Raw genomic sequence first — 18,396 nt, forward strand, 5'->3', positions numbered from 1 at the left:
GAGCCCAATTTTGCCCATGACTTTTAAAGAAGTACACTACTTTATGAGGTCCTGTGACTTCCAAAGTATTTATAACACACAATGGATTGAATGCACATAAAACCAAATTTGCAACTTTATAATAGGGATGAGCTCACAATCTACTGCTGTTCTATCCCGGAGGGGACGTCTCTACTTCACTAATGAAGTCTACATACTGCATTGCTCTTTGTTGTTTGCCTGGGTCTCCAAAATGCTAACAAAACAAGCTGGAAAGAAAAAAGGCTAACTAACTGTTTTGTTTTAGTCCATGATGAGATATACCTAGCTGTGGTTGAGGCTTGGGCAGTGCTAAGGATGAGGACTCGAATATGGGCCAGAGACACTGGGAAATATTACTACTCGGCACAGTGGGAAGCAGGTGAGAAATCAGTGTACACAAGAGACTATGGAGAAGAATCAAAAGAATAGCTAATGTTAAAATGTCCACACTACCTGAAACCATCTGAGATTCAATATGAGCCCTATTAAGATGGCAGTGGCCTTCTTCCCAGAAACAGGACAAACAGCAGTAAAATCGTATGAAATCACAAGAGAGCCAGAATTACTGAGAGCAATACTGAGAGGGAAGAACGGAGCTGGAGGCATTACGCATCCTGTTTCAGATCATACTGTATAGCTATAATCTACAAAACACTATGTCGCTGGTGTAGAAGAAAAAAGACCAATGGCACAGAATAAATGTGACAGTTGACTGCCCCATGAATAGTCAACTAATATTTGACAGGGGACTCAAGAATACTGAATAGGAAAAGGATAATCTCTTCAGTAAATGATGTTGAGAAATTGAACACCACATTCAGGGAAAAAAAGAATTGAACACCTATCTTACACCACTTGACAAAGATTAACTTGAAATGGATTAAAGACTTCAATGAACACCTAAAACCATACAAATTCTGGAAGTAAAAATAAAGGGACAGCTCCCTGACATGAGTCATTGCAATAATTATTTTTTGATTGGACACCAAAAGCCTAAGCCACAAAGGCAAAAATAAATAAGTGGGATGACATCAAACCAAAAGGCTTTTGCACAGCAGAAGAAACAGTCAGCAAAATTAAAAGACACCCTGGCTGAATAGCTCAGTTGGTTAGATCATTGTCCTGAAGTGCAGAGGTTGCCGGTTCAATCCCTGGTCAGGGCACATACAGGAACAGATCTATGTTCCTGTCCCTCCCTCTCTTTCTCTCCCTTCTCCCTTGCTCTCTCACTAAAATCAATAAATGAAATTTTTAAAAAAATGAAAAGACAACTAAGGAATGGAAGGAAATATTTACAAATCATCTATCTGATAACGGGTTAATATTCAAAACATATAAAGAATTTATATAAACCAATAATAACAAATCTGATTTTAAAATGAGCAGAGAAACTGAATAGACTTTTTTTTTTGAGAAAAGATGTACAAATGGCCGACCAGTACATGAAAAAGTGTTCAACATCACTAATTATCAGGAAAATGCAAATCAAATCCACCACAAGGTATCACCTCATACTTGTCATCAAAAAGACAAAAGAGAAGTGTTGGCAAGGATGTAAGAAAAGGAAACCATCATACACAATTGGTAGAAATGTGAATTCATGCCACCACTATGAAAAACAATATGGAGGCTCCTTAAAAAATTAAAAATAGTCCTACCATGTGATCCAGCAGTAAAGAAAAGGGGAAACGGAGATGCAAGGCATGTCTGCACTATCTATTCACTGAAGCATCATTCACAGTAACAAAGTTATGTAAGCAATGTCAGTATCTATCAATGGATGGATGGATAAAGAAAAGTCATGTGTATATACCTATTTAATATTGTATATAAAAGATTCCTATTATAACCATGAGAAAGAAGGGAATTCTATTTGCAACAATGTGCATTGGCCCTGAGGGCATTATGACAAGGCATGTATAAGAAGCTCCCATGTATAAGATGTACCTTAATTTGGGGGCCTAAAATTTGAAAATAATGTATTATATCAAGTTTTTGAACTCAAGTTTTACTCATCATAAAATTCATACAACTCCTCATCACTGTCAAAACTCCTTCTATTAGCTTGTCCTCATCTGTGTCTGATGACGAATCACTGTCTTTAGATATTGCCTTGTCCTCAGCTCCATCTATGTCGTTTGAAATGCCACACTTCTTAAATGCAAATAAATAAATCTACAACCACCGTATAAGACACACCCTGTTTTTAGATCCCAAAATTTTCAAAAATGGTTGCATCTTATACATGGAGAAATACGGTAAGTCAAACACAGAAAGACAAATATTCTATGATAGTACTTAGATGTGGAATCTATAGAAGCCAAACACCCAGAAGTAGGGAGTTGATTCCATGGTTCCCAGGGTCTAATGGGCGGTGAAGATGGGGAGGTGTCAGTCAAAGACACCTTGCATTTGGAAAGTTAATCAAGTCTGGTGCTCTCATAATGTACGGCATGGTGGTTATAGTGACCGGTACTGAATTCTATACTTGAATGTTGCTCCCAGAGTAGATCTTCAGTGTTCTCACCACACAAAGGAAATGGTCCTTATGTGACTTGAAGTAAGTAAGCCTGACCAAGTGTTGCTTTTCCCATTTTACAAACAAAAGTTCAAAATGTTGAGCAAATGAGTGTCTCACTGAAAAGTGACTGAGGTGAGGGAGCAACCCCTGTGCCTTTTGCTGTGTGGACCATAGACTTGCTTCAGCCCTTTCCACATTGTACTGGAGCATGGACTGGACCTGGAGTTGGCCAGTCAATGAAAGAGAGGACCACCAAAACGATGGGTCTGTACCTTGAGCTGTGAATTTCTGTTTAACAAAGGCACAGTTACTCTGAGCTTTTTTTTTTTTCCTGTGTAGACCCATGCCCTTCCTTCATGCCTGGGCTCCTGAGTTACAGTCCCAGTCAGTCTTCGTCGTATACCCACACCCTTACTGCCTCATCTGAGATTTCTCAACTTCAGTTCCTTTAAAGCGCGGCCAGCATCGCGCAGACATGCGAAGGACTCGGACTCCAGAATCCTCGTTGATGTTTACACTTTCTCTCAATCTTTTTTTACAGTCCTCTTGCCCACATCTAATTTAGCAGAAGTATTTGCAGTGACCCTCCTTTTCAAGCCCATCCAAAGTATTCAGTGCAGTTTTCAGAGATACTGTAACTCTTCTGGAGTGCTCGTGTTTTATTGCTTTACACGCTGCTGAGCTTCGGGAACGAGGATATCTGGCATGGACATGGTGGAGATCAAACGGAACTGGCCTGGGGTCAGCGCACGATGCAGCGGCACTAGCAGAAGTGTTGGTGGGGAGCCGAATACGGCATCCCCGGCATCTGCCAAGACTGAAGAAGAGGCGTCCATTTCAACAAAGAGGTCACGTGTTGGACTCAGAGAAGATGCCAAAGAGAAACATTTTTTTTTCCCGAGGAGCATTTAAGAGTATTTGCTCAATGTTAAGTTTTAAATCGACCTTGACTACAAATACTTCAGAATCTTTAAATTTAGTTATGCTATGGGAATAAAAGTAATGACAACACTTTTTACCTTTATTCTAATTATCTCAGAAAAGTCTGTCTCTCCACTTTCAAGAGCAGGGTTTATTCTGTGGTTTGTGCTCAGTACACATTTGCTGAAACTGGAGCTAAAGAGCCATCTTTGAAATTTAAAAAAATCTGGGTTGTTGGAGCTTTTAAAGTTATCATTCTCCTTATAAATAAAATCCCCTGTCCAGTCAGTTCTGTGTTAAGTGAAGCACTATGTGAGAATAACTTCATTAAGTGGGAGATATTATTAGAGAAGGTGGATGTTAATCTAAATCATTAGTAAACATTTTTTTATTTCCCTTTTTTTTATTTATGGATTTTGAGAGAGAGATACAGAGAGAGAAAGATTAATTTGTTGTTCTACTTATTCATGCACTCATTGGTTAATTCTTGCAAGTGCCTTGACCAGGGATTGAACCCACAACCTTGGCATATGGGAAAGATGCTGTAACCAACTGAGCTACCCAGCCAGGGCATCTTTAGATTTTCTTTTCAAAATTTTAACAGATGATATGAACTTGACTTATTATGTGATTATGTAAATACACTGACCCAGGGCTAAAGAGTTGGCAAAATAGTCTTCAGTTTTTTGTTTTTGTTTTTACATGAGATACATTGGCATGATGGACCGTTCTAAACTGTTCATATTTGTTAAGGGTTTGGGCCATTGCCCTCTGTGGAGAGCTGTGTGGTCTGTCTTATCATCCAGGTTTATATGTCCCTTTGGCTCAGAGGGATTAGGAGGGTGTGGTTTTCCCAGTAAGTCCTCCCCTGGAGTGTGCTCACACTGTCAATGTTCACAGCCAAGAGCTTTGTAATAATAATTCTTGTTTGGAACAATTTTACTCAAGTTCACTTGAGTTGCCGTTTTGTGATTTCTCTCAGGAGTGTAAAATCAAAGCCATTCTTATGGGACATTTAAGGATTAGTTTTTCTGCTTTTATGCTAAACGGGACTTAAGTGAATAATCCAAACAGAAACAGAAGAACATGCAATATTACAGTTCACAGGCAAAGGGAATGGCAAGCTCCCTGCGTGAAATGACCTCATTTTCCCTCCCTCTTCCTTGCCTTCTGCTGCTGCTCTCCTTTTTCCTTTTTTCTACTTCCCTTCTTTCTCTGTCCCCCCCCTTGCTTTTTTACTTTTTCTCCCTTGATTTCCCCTTCTGTATTTTTTGTTCGTCTAAGCTACATCTCCTTCCCCTTCTCAGCCGCTGTCTTAGAGATTCTGGCAAAGGCTCCTCCCAAGTGATGGGCCAGCTGCCACAGCAGGTGTGGCTCTCAGTGATTAAGCTTTACTGGGCAAGGTTCAGAAACGGGACCAGAACAGGAAGGGAAGAGAAAGAGTCTAGAGCCGGGCACACTGCAATAGTACAAGAGACAAGGAGCACAGCAGAAAGGTGGACACGGCAGCACGTTTATGAGGGCGGGGCTGGGAAGCCCGCTGCTCCCTCTCTGTGGGTGCAGACCTGGTGCTTTGGAGGCGGTGAAGCCCAGGGTCAGGGTATGTGCCCAGGTTGAGTTCTCCTATCCCTTGTCCCTCTTCCTTATTCCATTCCCACCCGTGTTTCTTGTTTTTTTTCTCTCCTTCCTTTATTCTAGCTTATGAAGTTATCCATCCACACATTGAAACTTAAACATATTTAGGCACAGAAAGTATCTCTTATTTTCTGACTGGCTGAGTTTGTCACCTCCAGTAGTTCTCATGTTCACATTACTGAATGTGCTGGAGAAATAAGGGGGAAGTGAACACCATGGGCGGAGTTCTGAGCCTGGGAGGGGGACTGACAGGCAAACAAACAATTGAAGATTGTTGTGATATAAGGTAGAAGAGGTACCGTTGAAATGGCATGGCCAAACAGGAAGGCTCTGCTCATGCAAGTAACAAGGAGAGGAAGAGAATTCTGGGAGGCAACAAATAGAACTCCAGAGACTTCCAAGCAGCTGGAGGACAGGCATCGCCTGGCTGAAGGGATCTTACTGCTATGGAAGGTCTTGAAAAGCATCTTAGAATTGATTCTCTTGATCATTGCTGGCCTCGACTGATCAAGGGTTAGTGTGAGATGGCAGAACAGAATGGCGGGGAGCTATCACGCAGATGTTTGCAAAGGAACAGCCTCTGATTGCATTAGTTACTTTATCCCACACGGGAACTTCATCCTCAATTCTGGCCCCGGTGTAAAAATACTTTCTGATAAACAGCTATATACAGTACCAAACAATTGATAGATTATAAATAAGTTAGACAGGTAGTCTCATTTAAAGATGAGCCTGGCTATGGTATTTGTGAATTTGACAGGGCAGGATCAGAAGGAGAAAACAAACAGGGGAAAGGCTATTGGTATAGTCTAAATCCTGTACCCCAGCCACCAAAAATACTTCTGGGGACTTGATCTCTGATGGGGGCAACAAAGATAGAAAAGGGCATGTTATCAAGATATTTAGCAAGCAGATGCTGGTGGATCTAGTGATTATTATGATGTGGGAGTTGAGGGTAGGAAGAACTAAAATAATCAGTCATTCTATAGAGATAGATGGGGGACAATGCCAGTAACTTCCAAGTATGTGAATGTTAAGTAAATCTCACACCTTTCCAGATTTCAATCTAGGTAAATATCCCAATATCTGTAATATGCTACTTTTGGCAGTTCCTCTAAGAAACACAGATTTGTTTTATTTATTTTTAATAGCATACCTTGACTATCAAAATAACAAATAAGCCTAATTTTATGTAAAACAACAACCAACCAACCAACCAACCAAAACCTTAGTTTGAAAGGTTAAAGGCAAAGATCACCATGAATATGATGATGCCATTGCAGGGACTTCGGTTTTGGGGATATCCGCACGGCCTTGACTTCATAGTCAACACCTGCAATTCTTCAGACTTGACTGTGTCCAAAGTTTATGCCAAATAAACAACCAAGGCACCAAATGGCTAAGTAATTTGCCTGTGAATACATATAATTCACTAAACCATGACCCCTCATTTATATGTTGAAATTCTACCCCATCCCCAAGAGGTCTTAGAATGATGTAATTCTGTTTGGAGATAGGACCTGTAAGGAGATGATTAGGTTAAAATGCAGTCTTGAGGATGGGCCCCACCCCAAATGATGGATGTCCTCATAGGAGGAAATTTGATCACAGATCGTTGAAGACACAGGGAGAAGATGACTCCCTACAAGCCAAGGAGAGAGGCCTCAGAAGAAACTGACCTTGACAACTGTTCTTGGACTTCTAGGTTCCAGGACTGTGAAACAATACATTTCTATTGCTTAAGCTACTCAGGCTTTGGTTTTCTGTTGCAAACGAATGTAATACACAACTCATTGATGGCCAAGACTGGATGGGACTCTAGCCAGTCTTACTCAAATACCTGTGCTTTATTTTACCTGAAGCCTTCTCTACCACCTGCCCCAAGAGGAGAGTGACTATTGTCTGAATCATCCCATCCCCACTGTCCAATTGAGATGTGTGTGATGCCAAGACATTTTCCTCTGCTACATGAGCTGCTTCTCTGGTTGATTATGATCTCTGGGTTTATTAGGACAGTGATCAGAGCCGAGAGAAAAGTTTAAAATTGTGATACTATATTAGGGGAAGAAAGATAAAATTTCATGACGTGCTAAAGCTTTTGAACTCTGGCTTCCATAGATGACTGAGGACTTACTCAAAGACTAAGAATGGTATTCTTGGTTTGCCCAACTGATAAGAGAGAGTGAGAGAGGAGAGAGAGAGAGAGAGAGAGAGAGAGAGAGAGAGAGAGAACACTGTTTGCCACAGACAAAGCTTTGCAATGAACTAAAAGGAGAAAGGAACTAGATAAGTTAGATATTAACTTAAACCACATCAATTTGGCTCAGCCTGAGGTTCTTTCAACAGAGTGAATGTCATATTTCTGATAGAGACTCAGGGTTTTTGCATGCTTTCATAATGATATGATAGCTTTGCCTAATGATGGCAGTTGCTAATTCAACACCCATGATGATAACATCACAAATCAGTTTAGTCTCTCTGTTCAGAGCTTCCAAGTCTTTCCTTTGTAATACGTGAACTTCTATAACCTAGAATTTGTGAAATGGAACTATACGTAACCCCCCCACCCTTTCCCCATTTTCAGAACCCTGTCTTACCAAACTAATCTTTTTTTTAGAGCTGGTTAAAGATTAACTGGTAAATCATGTTACATGGATGTTTATAAAATATTTTTTGACTTGGTCTGGGTGAACATCTCTTTCCTCACTAATGAAAGAATGCAGAGTATCCAGGAAAATGATAATTTTATCACCTCTCATCAATTTCTTAATATGTTTGACCTCTGACAGTGTTCCTGCCCTGTGAAAAATTCACATACTTTATCTATGTCATAATTTCCACAATAATAAGTTAACATTTTAGTTCTCTTTTTTGAAAAAGAGAAGAGTTGAGGTCTTCAATACAATTCTTTCTTTTTCTTTCCTTTTTCCCTGCCTGGTCCAAGCTATTCTTACCCATCCCTGGATTATTACAACAGTTCCTCTAGCTGTCCCCCTGCCTTTGGTTGCTTTTCTACCTCTAATCCATCCTTCACAGTGCTACCAGATTAATAACCCTAAGGCAGATCTCTGTTGTGTTGACTCCCTTGCACAGAAAGCATTGATGGTTTCCCATTACCTACCTACAGGATAAAGTCCAAATTCCTGGGTTATCCATATTCAGGCCCCACTTAATTTTTCAAACTTTCTAGCCTTATCTTCTAACACTCCCTAATTGTGAGCTAGCCAAACTAGTTTCCTGAACTCCTACAGAACTGACTGTCTATACTGTTTCTCCTCATCATCAATCAAACACAGTTTTCAGGAACTAGTTGTCATAGCTAGATGCCCAAGCACCTTCTTTTTTATTTTTCCTTAAGTGAGAAGCAGGGAGGCAGAGAGATAGACTCCTGCATGCTCCCCACTGGGATCCATCTGGCAAGCCCCTTATGGGGCACTGCTCTACCTATCTGGGGCTGTTGCTGCATTGCTTGGCAACCGAGCTATTTTAGTGCCTGAAGTAAGGCCATGGAGTCATCCTCAGTGCCTGGGGCCAACTTGCTCCAACTGAGACATGGCTGCGGGAGGAGAAGACAAAAATAAAGAGAAGGGAGAGGGAGGAGGGGTGGAGAAGCAAATGTGACACTTCTCCTGTGTGCACTGACTAAGAATCAATCCTGGGACATCCACAAGCTGGGCCGACGCTCTACTGCTGAGCCAACTAGCTGGGATTACCCAAGCACCTTCAAATAGTCTTCCTCAATTGTTGTTATGCAGAAAATAATCCATGTCAATGTTGTTTGCGTCTTTGTATCCTTCACAAAGGGGAATGGGAATGATTATTTCTGGTTTATTAAAATGGTTCATTAAAAAGATGACAGGAAGCAAACACTTAGAAGAACTTTTTCAGTCATGGAGTTTCTTAGCTATCCCTGCTTATAAGAATACAAAGTGTAGGTCTGACCTGTGGTGGCGTAGTGGATGGAGCATTGACCTGGAAGGCTGATGTCGCTGGTTCAGAGCCCTGGGCTTGCCTGGTCAAGGCACATATGGGAGTTGATGCTTCCTGCTCCTCCCCCCTGTGTCTCCCTTCTTTCTCTGTCTCTCTCTCTCTCTCTCTCTCTCTCCTCTCTCAAATGAATAAATAAAATATTTTTTTAAAAAAAGAATACAAAGTGTAGAGAGGAAAGCCACACTCACTGAAAGTCTACTATGAGCTAAACCACTTCATTACATCATCTCATTCGGTCCCCAAACAACCCTAGGAGGGCCACAAGCTTAAGGGAGCCATGTTGCGTGATGGTAGTAGACATGCTGGTGAAGCTTACATGGGAAGGAATAATATTAAATGCCATTCTGGGAATGCTGTGATCACTCAATCCACTGTCTTGTGCTCAAGTGCAGCTGAAGCTTCAAGTTCAAGATTGTCTTGCAGAAAAAACCACCAGCCAGCATGTAAATACAGCACCATAATCCAATTATAGCTCACACCTGCTTGACTTTGTATGTGCTAGGCCAAGTACTAGGCATTCTGCATCCTGGGCCTTAATAATCTTCTCCGCTTCCCCCTGGGGGTGTTAGTACACCCATTTTGAGGAAACTGTAACTTAGAGCCCTTCAGTAACTTTGTCAAGGACACACTTGAACAAGTGGTTGAGTCAGGCCTGAAAAACACCAAAGCACCAGAACCTGGGCTTCTACACCCACTGCTATCATAGGACATCTGCCACTCTTGGGTCACACTCCTATTCTCCAACAACCCTCCAAATCGTTATCTAAAGATAACCATCTTCCTCATTCCAAGAGCATATATATGTCCATTCTGATGGCTCTGCTGATGTACTTCTCCACCCGAGGGAGAGAAGCTGAGGGGCTCTGACAGCTGAGAAGAACAGTCTTGGAGCATTGGTTGCATTCTCCTATTAGATTTAGGTTTGTTTGGTTGGTTGATTGGTTGTTTTTCTTTTTGTTTTTGTGGCCTTTGCTTACAAGTTCATGCCTCAGAGACGAAGACTTAAAAAGTGTTCTGAAGATAAAAAGAGTGTACTTAGTGTGTGTTATTCCATGATTGGCCTTCCTCTGACTGACATGCATCACCGGAAGGAGGGCGTTAGAAATCCCACAGCATCCCTGGCTGGGTAGCTCGGTTGGTTAGAGCATCGTCCCAGAGAGCAGAGGTTGCTGGTTCGATTCCCAGTCAGGGCACACACAGGAACAACTTGATGTTCCTGCTTTCCCCTATTCCTTTCCCACTGAAATCAATAAATAAAAATAAAAACTTAGGAAGCCCACAGGAAAAGTGGTTCTCAAGAGCATAGCTTTCACGTCAAAAGTGAATGTATAATATTCACCTATTTGTGCCGCTGATGCTCTGCCTTGGTAGTCACCTAAGGACTAAAATTCCCCATGAGAACAAAAATAATTTTGAGAGTCAGGAACGAATTAGAACCGACACTGATCTCAATCGCAGACTCTGGCAGGGGGTGAAATTATTTTTCAAACACTTTCTGCTCCTCCTGGTAAAGTAGTTAGTGTTGTATTTTCATGCTAGAGGGAAAAAGTGATGAAAAGTTTTTTAAATGCGAAGCAACAAAACCCTTGATTCGTGTCCAAAACTCCTGCAAGAACCAGATCCCTCTGTTTGGCCAGTGCCAGTCTTAGTAGAGCTGAAAACCAATGGGAGGGTGCTCCTTTCAGATTTGGCTTTTGTGTTCTGCTTCATTTCCATGGAGATTTTGCTGCTCAGTATGTGTATCAGCCTGGCTCCCGGAGGTTAGTGAAGAGGAGAAGTCCATTTCATAACTTTTTTAAGGATCTGTGGTTCCAGACTCGCAAATGGCCCGCCCGGCTATCCCTGCATTCTGCATGTAGGGGTGTGTGTACCAGCAATGAGAAGTGGTGGTGGTGGGAAGGAGCAGGGGAGAGGGGAGACGGGTCCAGGCACACCCACGGTCAGTACCATGTAAGCCCAACACAGCTCAGCACCTCACTGAATGCTAAACAGCTTCCCAGTGCTCTATAGAGAAAATAGGAGACTGTTACCTGCTTCCTGCTGCTCAGGCCTTAAGGGGGATAGCTTCCACTGCCAAGCTTAGCCACAATCTGTCTTAAAGGGGAGGATTCCAGAGGATCAAGGAAGAATTTTCTGAGCAAGTTTGTTGTTGATGCCCCCCTCCATCCCAAGTTCAAAGAGAAAACTGTCTCATTAAAATGTCTTTTGGCTTCCCCTGGGCTGGGGTTGGGGTGGGCGCTGGGGAGGGTTTCAGGTTTCAACAGTTAACTTTTCTGGAGTTAGAACTTACATGCATTTCTCTCTTTATTGGGGAGACATTATGACTGGTTTTACAAGCAAAATAAATAGCTTAGGAACAAATGAAAGCCTTTTTTTAAAAAAAATTTCCCTTTTAACTATAAATTCAAGAATTTGAAATGAATTTGGCAAATAACTTGTATTGCTGAGGAGTGCGCTATGGCTGAGAGGCAAGGTTTCCAAAAATTCTTGAAAATCCAAGTAATACCGGGAATAAATCCCAAATTCAACTTGTTGAGCCTTGTGTCTTTCTCAGAACACTTTTTTTTTTACCCCTTCCTTTAAAAAAAAAAAAAAAAGGAGAAATCAATCACAGATCTCTTGCTCTTCTATCCGGCTATCTCTTTGCCACAACAGTGCTGGGCTGTGCTCAGACCTTGAGCCACCTGTTTCTCCCAGCCAAGGGAGCTGGGTGGACTTGTGGCTCCCAGTGTGGAGGAAACGCTCCCCCAGCACTGAGCTAAGGCCTTGTAAGGTGCACTGCAGCGTCACAGGTATCTAAACGGACTCTTGATACATTTCTTATTGATTTCTTCTTCCTCTCATCTTTAAACTCAACCTTGAAGTTTTGATCCAAGCTTTTCACATTTGGATGGACGGACTTTTGATCTTGTACATTGGTCTTGATTTATGTCAACTCAATCTCTGAAAGGAACAAATAAGGAACACGTTCGTGGGTACCAGGCAGATGGTCTGCACCAGGGTCTTCCCCTAAAGGTCCAATTCAGAATCCTCTCCTTTGCATCAAAAGCCTCCCTTAATCTGTTTCCATAAAAATTATATGCTGCATCTTTTAGATCATCATTACATTCATTGAATGATGCTATGTGTCAGGCATGGCAAAAGTGCCTACTGCTTAGATACTTTTCTTTTAATTCTTCAAAGGTAAGGTCCATGCTACCTTAAATTAAAAGCAGCTAGACTTGGAAGCTTGTCACTTTCTTCATGGGTTAATCCTGCAGCAGATTTCTGAATTCAGACTTATTCATTTCTAGAATCTGTACTTTTTCCACCAAGGTCACTTCTGTGGCTATATACTAATTTCTCTACACAGTATTTCCCACCCATTACTCAGCTCCAGAATAACACACAGGTTTTATTATTCTCTGTGAAGCATTTGGCAATGCCTAGCACCCAATAGATATTATAAAAATTTATTGAAATATTTTCCCTGGCAGGTTGGCTCAGTGGTAGAGTGTCGGCTTGGCGTGCAAAAGTCCTGGGTTCAATTCCCGGCCAGGGCACACAGGAGAGGCACCCATCTGCTTCTCCACCCCTCCCCTTCTTCCTCTCTGTCTCTCTCTTCCCCTCCCGCAGCCAAGGCTCCATTGGAGCAGAGTTTGCCCGGGCACTGAGGATGGCTCTGTGGCCTCTGCCCCAGGCGCTAGAATGACTCTGGTTGCAACAGAGTGACACCCCAGATGGGCAGAGCATTGCCCCCTGGTGGGCATGCCAGGTGGGTCCCAGTCGGGCGCATGCAGGAGTCTGTCTGACTGCCTCCCGGTTTCCAACTTCAAAAAAATACAAAAAAAAATTTATTGAAATAAGTTTATGACCTTGGTGTTACAAACTTGTTGAATAATGCTGCTTTAGCTACACATGGATGTGATAGAATTAACTTCCCATAGAGGCCACATGATTTGACAGCTGGTTTATCAGACTCCTTAGATTAATCAGCAGCTCTTTAGTGGGAATCACCACTATCACTTTAATTAAATGGTGGTTAGGAATCTTTTTCACTGAGCCCTTTATATTCATGTACACAAATTAGCTCAGAATACTGATGAGGATTACAGGAAATTGTAAATCCCCATGTTATTGCTGAGGATAACAAGGCCCAGAGACATCAAAGGACTCACCTAAAATCACACAGCCTAAAAGACCCTGGCCATGCTGTCTTACCATGTCAATTAAAGGATGCAAATAAATAAAAATATTTTAGTGATCTCCATTAAACTATGCTGCCAGCATGACTGGGAGGCAGGGAAGATGGGCCTTCTGCAATGGACACTCAGTAAACACTTAGTAAATGAGGGAACGCAAGGTGGAGTTTCTTCACCATTGCAGGAGCTGAGTGATGTTTCCTCTGGACTCCGCATGTTGTGCACTGACTCTCCTACATTCCCCTAAAAGCCCAGGGAATCTGTGCGGGGAGCACACCAGACTTTTGTTTTTAGCACCATATAAGCATACTCTTCAAAATAGACCCTTTGAGGCAAAACAATATCAATATCATTTCTTGAAAAAAATATATACATGGTCAATCAGAGAGCTTTAATGATTTTCTCTCCCAAGGCAGTGCCTTTTTCTATTTTTGGTGGCCACATAGTCATATTATCAAATATTTGATGAGCAAAACAAAAGACAATTCAATATCATTTACTATAAAGACATACAATCTAGTATAGTAAGTATTTCTGATACCTCAACTAGTGATAGACTGTTGGGACTAAGAGAATGTTATCAGGATACTGGGTAATATCTTTGCTGTGCATATATCATTTTTCCCCAGTCTGTTACTGTTTCATGTCATAAAGCCACAGCCGCAGAATGCAAAGGACACGAAGACCCTTCAGATGTTCCTCCCTGGCCAGTGTGGCAGGTTCTCTCTAAGAAGTGCTTACTGGGTGGTTCTTCATGCTTTCTATGCATTGTTTTACTCTTTTCTCTATAACAAGCACCCTTCTTCCCTAATCTGTTAGTATTCCCTCTATTAAGCTTCCTTTGACCTTCTTTCAAAAGTCCAGTATTTCTTACAGTATTTGTTGAATATAAATTTGAGATATTTATTTTTTCCTTTTTATTGAATTTGTTGGGGTGATACTGGTTAATAAAATTATAGAGGTTTGAGGTGCCAAATTCTACAACACTACACTGTATTGTGTGTTCACCCCCCAAGTCAAGTCTCTGTCCATCACTGTTTATCCACCCCAACTCTCCTCTACCTCCCTTCCCACCTCCCTGAGCAACCACCACACTGTTGTAAATTTGAGCTACTTGAAAACATTTTTATTAGTGTTGTTATTGTTTTTGTTATCTTTACAAAGGTGCACAGGTTTTGACTGCCCACCCCTATTGCCTCAAAAAGGGGTCAATTTTGTAAAACTAGAGGTTGTTCTTTAGATCTATCTACTACATTATGGGGAGAGAGAATTTGCACGTCCAACAACGTCAACAATCTGGATCATAGAAGAAGCATGAAGAATACAAAATAAAGGTCTCAGGCAAATTAGTGGTTCTCATGAACTAGACTCAGAGGAGAAGTGCATATGCATTTGCTTTAGACTCCATTCTAACTGGATCATAAATGTGAGCATGCGCAGATGACTTAGTGTCTGTTTGCTCATCTGAATATCAGTGCTAATAGCTACTACTTCACAAATGGGTTATTAGGACAATATGGAATAACATGTTATCCATCTAGCCTAGTATGTAGCACAGCAGAAGTGCTTATTAAGGACTAATTCTTTTCTTTCCTAATGATCTGGTGATACACAGAGAGGTGTGATAGGTGATAGGGCATTTTGGAAGTGGGATTCACACTATTCACTTCTGTATATTTCTAATGCCATCACAGCCTCAGAAATAGTCCAACTTATGATGACAGCATGCTGTTATCACGTAATATTACAATGGCCCTGACTCAAAAGTGTCTAATCATGTTTAACATATTTTTTTCCAAAATGTGGGAAATATGTTATCCACCTAAAAAAAGTTGTCAACAAAATAGTTACTATTGCCCTGGCTGGTTGGCTCAGCGGTAGAGCGTCGGCCTGGCGTGCAGGGGACCCGGGTTCGATTCCCGGCCAGGGCACATAGGAGAAGCGCCCATTTGCTTCTCCACCCCCCCCTCCTTCCTCTCTGTTTCTCTCTTCCCTTCCCGCAGCCAAGGCTCCATTGGAGCAAAAGATGGCCTGGGCGCTGGGGATGGCTCCTTGGCCTCTGCCCCAGGCGCTAGAGTGGCTCTGGTCACGGCAGAGCGACGCCCCGGAGGGGCAGAGCATCGCCCCCTGGTGGGCAGAGCGTCGCCCCTGGTGGGCGTGCCGGGTGGATCCCGGTTGGGCGCATGCGGGTGTCTGTCTGACTGCCACTCCCCATTTCCAGCTTCAGAAAAATACAAAAAAAAAAAAAAAGTTACTATTTTTAGCTTTTGATGTGTGAAATAGATGGCTAATCAGCTGAAACACTTCATTCTCCAGTTATCTTTTGAAGAACTATACAACTCAGTATCTCATGATCTTCTTTTTTTCCCCCAAAGGTGATGCTGTAACTCAGAATTTTACAACCAATATTAAAGAATGACTCCAGAGTTAAAATTGAAACCCTATGGAATAGACAATAGCTAGCAATTATTACTGGTGTTCTTTTCTAAAAATGAAGGGCAGAGGAAATTGTTGTATATGATAGCAAGAGTGTTTGATTATATATATATAAATAGATAACTCTTGGATTGTAAATTTCTTAGAACAAGGTATGAAGATTGCTGTGTTGTCTCTTTTCCTAGGGAAATAATTAAGAGTAGAAAATTACTATATTATTAGACCATTCATTTGAATATTTCTCAGTTTCTTACTATACTAGTTTTTAGCATTGGTAACTCACTTAACAATTTTCCATTTTTATTTTAGATTGAAAATTAATCAAGACTACCGCATATGTCAACACGGGATTACACACCCACTTCCCCATTGGCAGCAAGGTAATACATAGTAGTGATTAAGGGTTTGGGTGCACATAAGCCTTAACAAACATACTCTCGTCCAAGTTTGCTGCTTTGAACTTCAGATAACTTAAAATTTCTCTGGCTCATTTTCTTTTCTCTTTAGTAAAATAGGATTGATGTTGCCTATCTCCTGGTGCTGTTTTAGGCTTACATTGAGTGTATACTTACATGAAGTTGTTAAAGTGCTTGGCACAAAGTTGTAATGAGTTGTTACAAAGGTCTAACAAAGAATGAATCTGACATTTCTTCTGTTTTGTTTTTTTGTGTGTGTTACATAATCACATAAATCTCTAAGGGAAAATGAACACAGCGAGAATTAAGTATCCCAGAGTAGATAGAGTATAACTTGCATATTAACACTAACATTGATGTGTATACATAACTATATTTTTAAATGTGTAATTACATATCATGAAAAACTCCTTTTGAGACTCGTATCATCATCTTGTGCTGGACATAAATTTAATATCAAACCTTATACAAGATTGTGAATGAGAACACTTTAAAAGTTATATTTATAAAGCTATATTCTACTTAATATCTCTAATTTTCTGTGATATTTTCATTATCATTGTATTTGGATATATACTATACGTTTTATAATAGGAATTTTGCTTTATGCCATATGCCTGAGACTTTGTTTAGTGTGTTTTGATCCATTTTTGACATTTCAACTAGCCTATCCATTGTAAATGTCTAGAAAATGAAACAAATACTCAACTTCCTCTTTGGTGTCTTTTGTATTTGATACAGGTTGCACCTAGAACACTGTTTTATCATGCCTTTGAACTCTAACCATGGCATTTAACTTAATTTTCAAGTGTAACTTGGTCTTCATTTTTTATATCTCACAAAGCATAGTACCTGTTTAATGGTTAACATCATATTTACAAATGGAGAAAATGTGCAGCTGGCTCTTTAATGTGTCTAGTACCCTCAGTAAAAGAAGCTTACCACTAAACTCTTGCCATCTCTTGAAGCATAGTTTTAAAGATTGCCTGAATAAGAAATGTAGGGGATATTATCTGGAATTACAATTACGTAATTTTCACTGCCATCACCACAATGGAATACCTTCTGTAATTAAAAGGCATGTGGTCATGCTTGGGCGAGATGGAATAAGAAATCAAATTGTTCCTTGGTGGGGTACAATAGAGCTTTCTTGGTTGCTCTGGAGAAGAGCACATGCTTTCATTGTATGCATGGGGAAAGAGAAAAGACTCAGTAAATAAGTTGTTTTTCATCACTTATCTGAATACCAGCTCTGAATCTCAAATAATAAGTCAATTGCAGTTACATGAAGGTACACCAAATGGCATTTTATCCTTTTTTAGATCTAGAGAGATGGGTTTAAGGGTGAGAAATGGCCGGCTTTAGCAAACAGATTAAAAATAGCACATTACCTAAACGCTGAGTGACTCAAATCTAATAAGCACCCAGGCCTTCACCTATAAAAACCAAAGCATCCCTGGCTATTGAGAAGAAAGGTTGGGACCTGGCTTCTAGCCTGTCTCCATTCTTGCCCTCTTCTCTCTTAGTTCAAAGAGAATAAATCCAGGGTCCTGGGCCAGCCTTGGATGAGAACACTGTGGGCACTTTGGCTTTGAGGTCGATAAGGAAGAGATGGAGAAAGGGGACCATGAGCTCATAGGTCTTTTCCATCCCTGTCATCTGGGCTGCTGCCATTCCAGCCCACGCACCCCGAACTCCCACCACCTCAGCTCTCTTCTGTTCCCCGAGCTCACCAAACGTTTCTCTGAGTGCATCTGTACATCCCGTTCCCTCTACCTCTAATGCCACCACCACTCCCATTTCTCTTTTTGCGAACTCCTACTCATCTGTCAGGAAGTTTCACCCACTCTGTGAAACCTTCTCTGATTCATAAGCAAAGCTCATCAGTCTTTCCTATGGACTCTCATGCCTTTTCTTTTTTTAATTCTCACTCTTACTCCATTTAATGGAAATGTGTCTCTTTTAACATCTCTGCCTCTCACTTTCAGCCTTTCCCTAGGGAAAGGGGCAGAGCCCTACTCACCTCGGCCCTGTCCCATACGGAGAGCTATAATAAACCATGAAAACTTGGGCATCCATGTGGAGGTAGGCAGATAAGTGGCGCTGTACATACCGACACAGACAGTGACAAAGAAAGAGATAGAGACAGAGATAGAGGTAGAGATAGGGATGGAACCCTAGAGGGGGTACTTCAAGTTCCTGAGAGAAAAGGCTCCGAAACTGATGGCCCTGGACCGTTTATTTCCTCTGAGATCTGAAATTGGGGGGCAGGGGG

At 41.3% G+C, this 18,396-nt stretch overlaps 1 long non-coding RNA gene across 1 annotated transcript in view; it reads left to right on the forward strand.

The window, feature by feature from the left end:
- The window catches only part of LOC136320325 (uncharacterized), a 329,953-nt gene that overhangs the window by 183,471 nt on the left and 128,086 nt on the right, over positions 1-18,396 (forward strand). The window contains exon 3 of the long non-coding RNA XR_010728311.1: positions 16,015-16,085. This is a non-coding gene — a long non-coding RNA (uncharacterized lncRNA). The remainder of the gene's footprint in view (positions 1-16,014; positions 16,086-18,396) is intronic.

This window comes from Saccopteryx bilineata, chromosome 1 (genome assembly GCF_036850765.1).
Source record: "Saccopteryx bilineata isolate mSacBil1 chromosome 1, mSacBil1_pri_phased_curated, whole genome shotgun sequence".
Taxonomy (NCBI): domain Eukaryota; kingdom Metazoa; phylum Chordata; class Mammalia; order Chiroptera; family Emballonuridae; genus Saccopteryx; species Saccopteryx bilineata.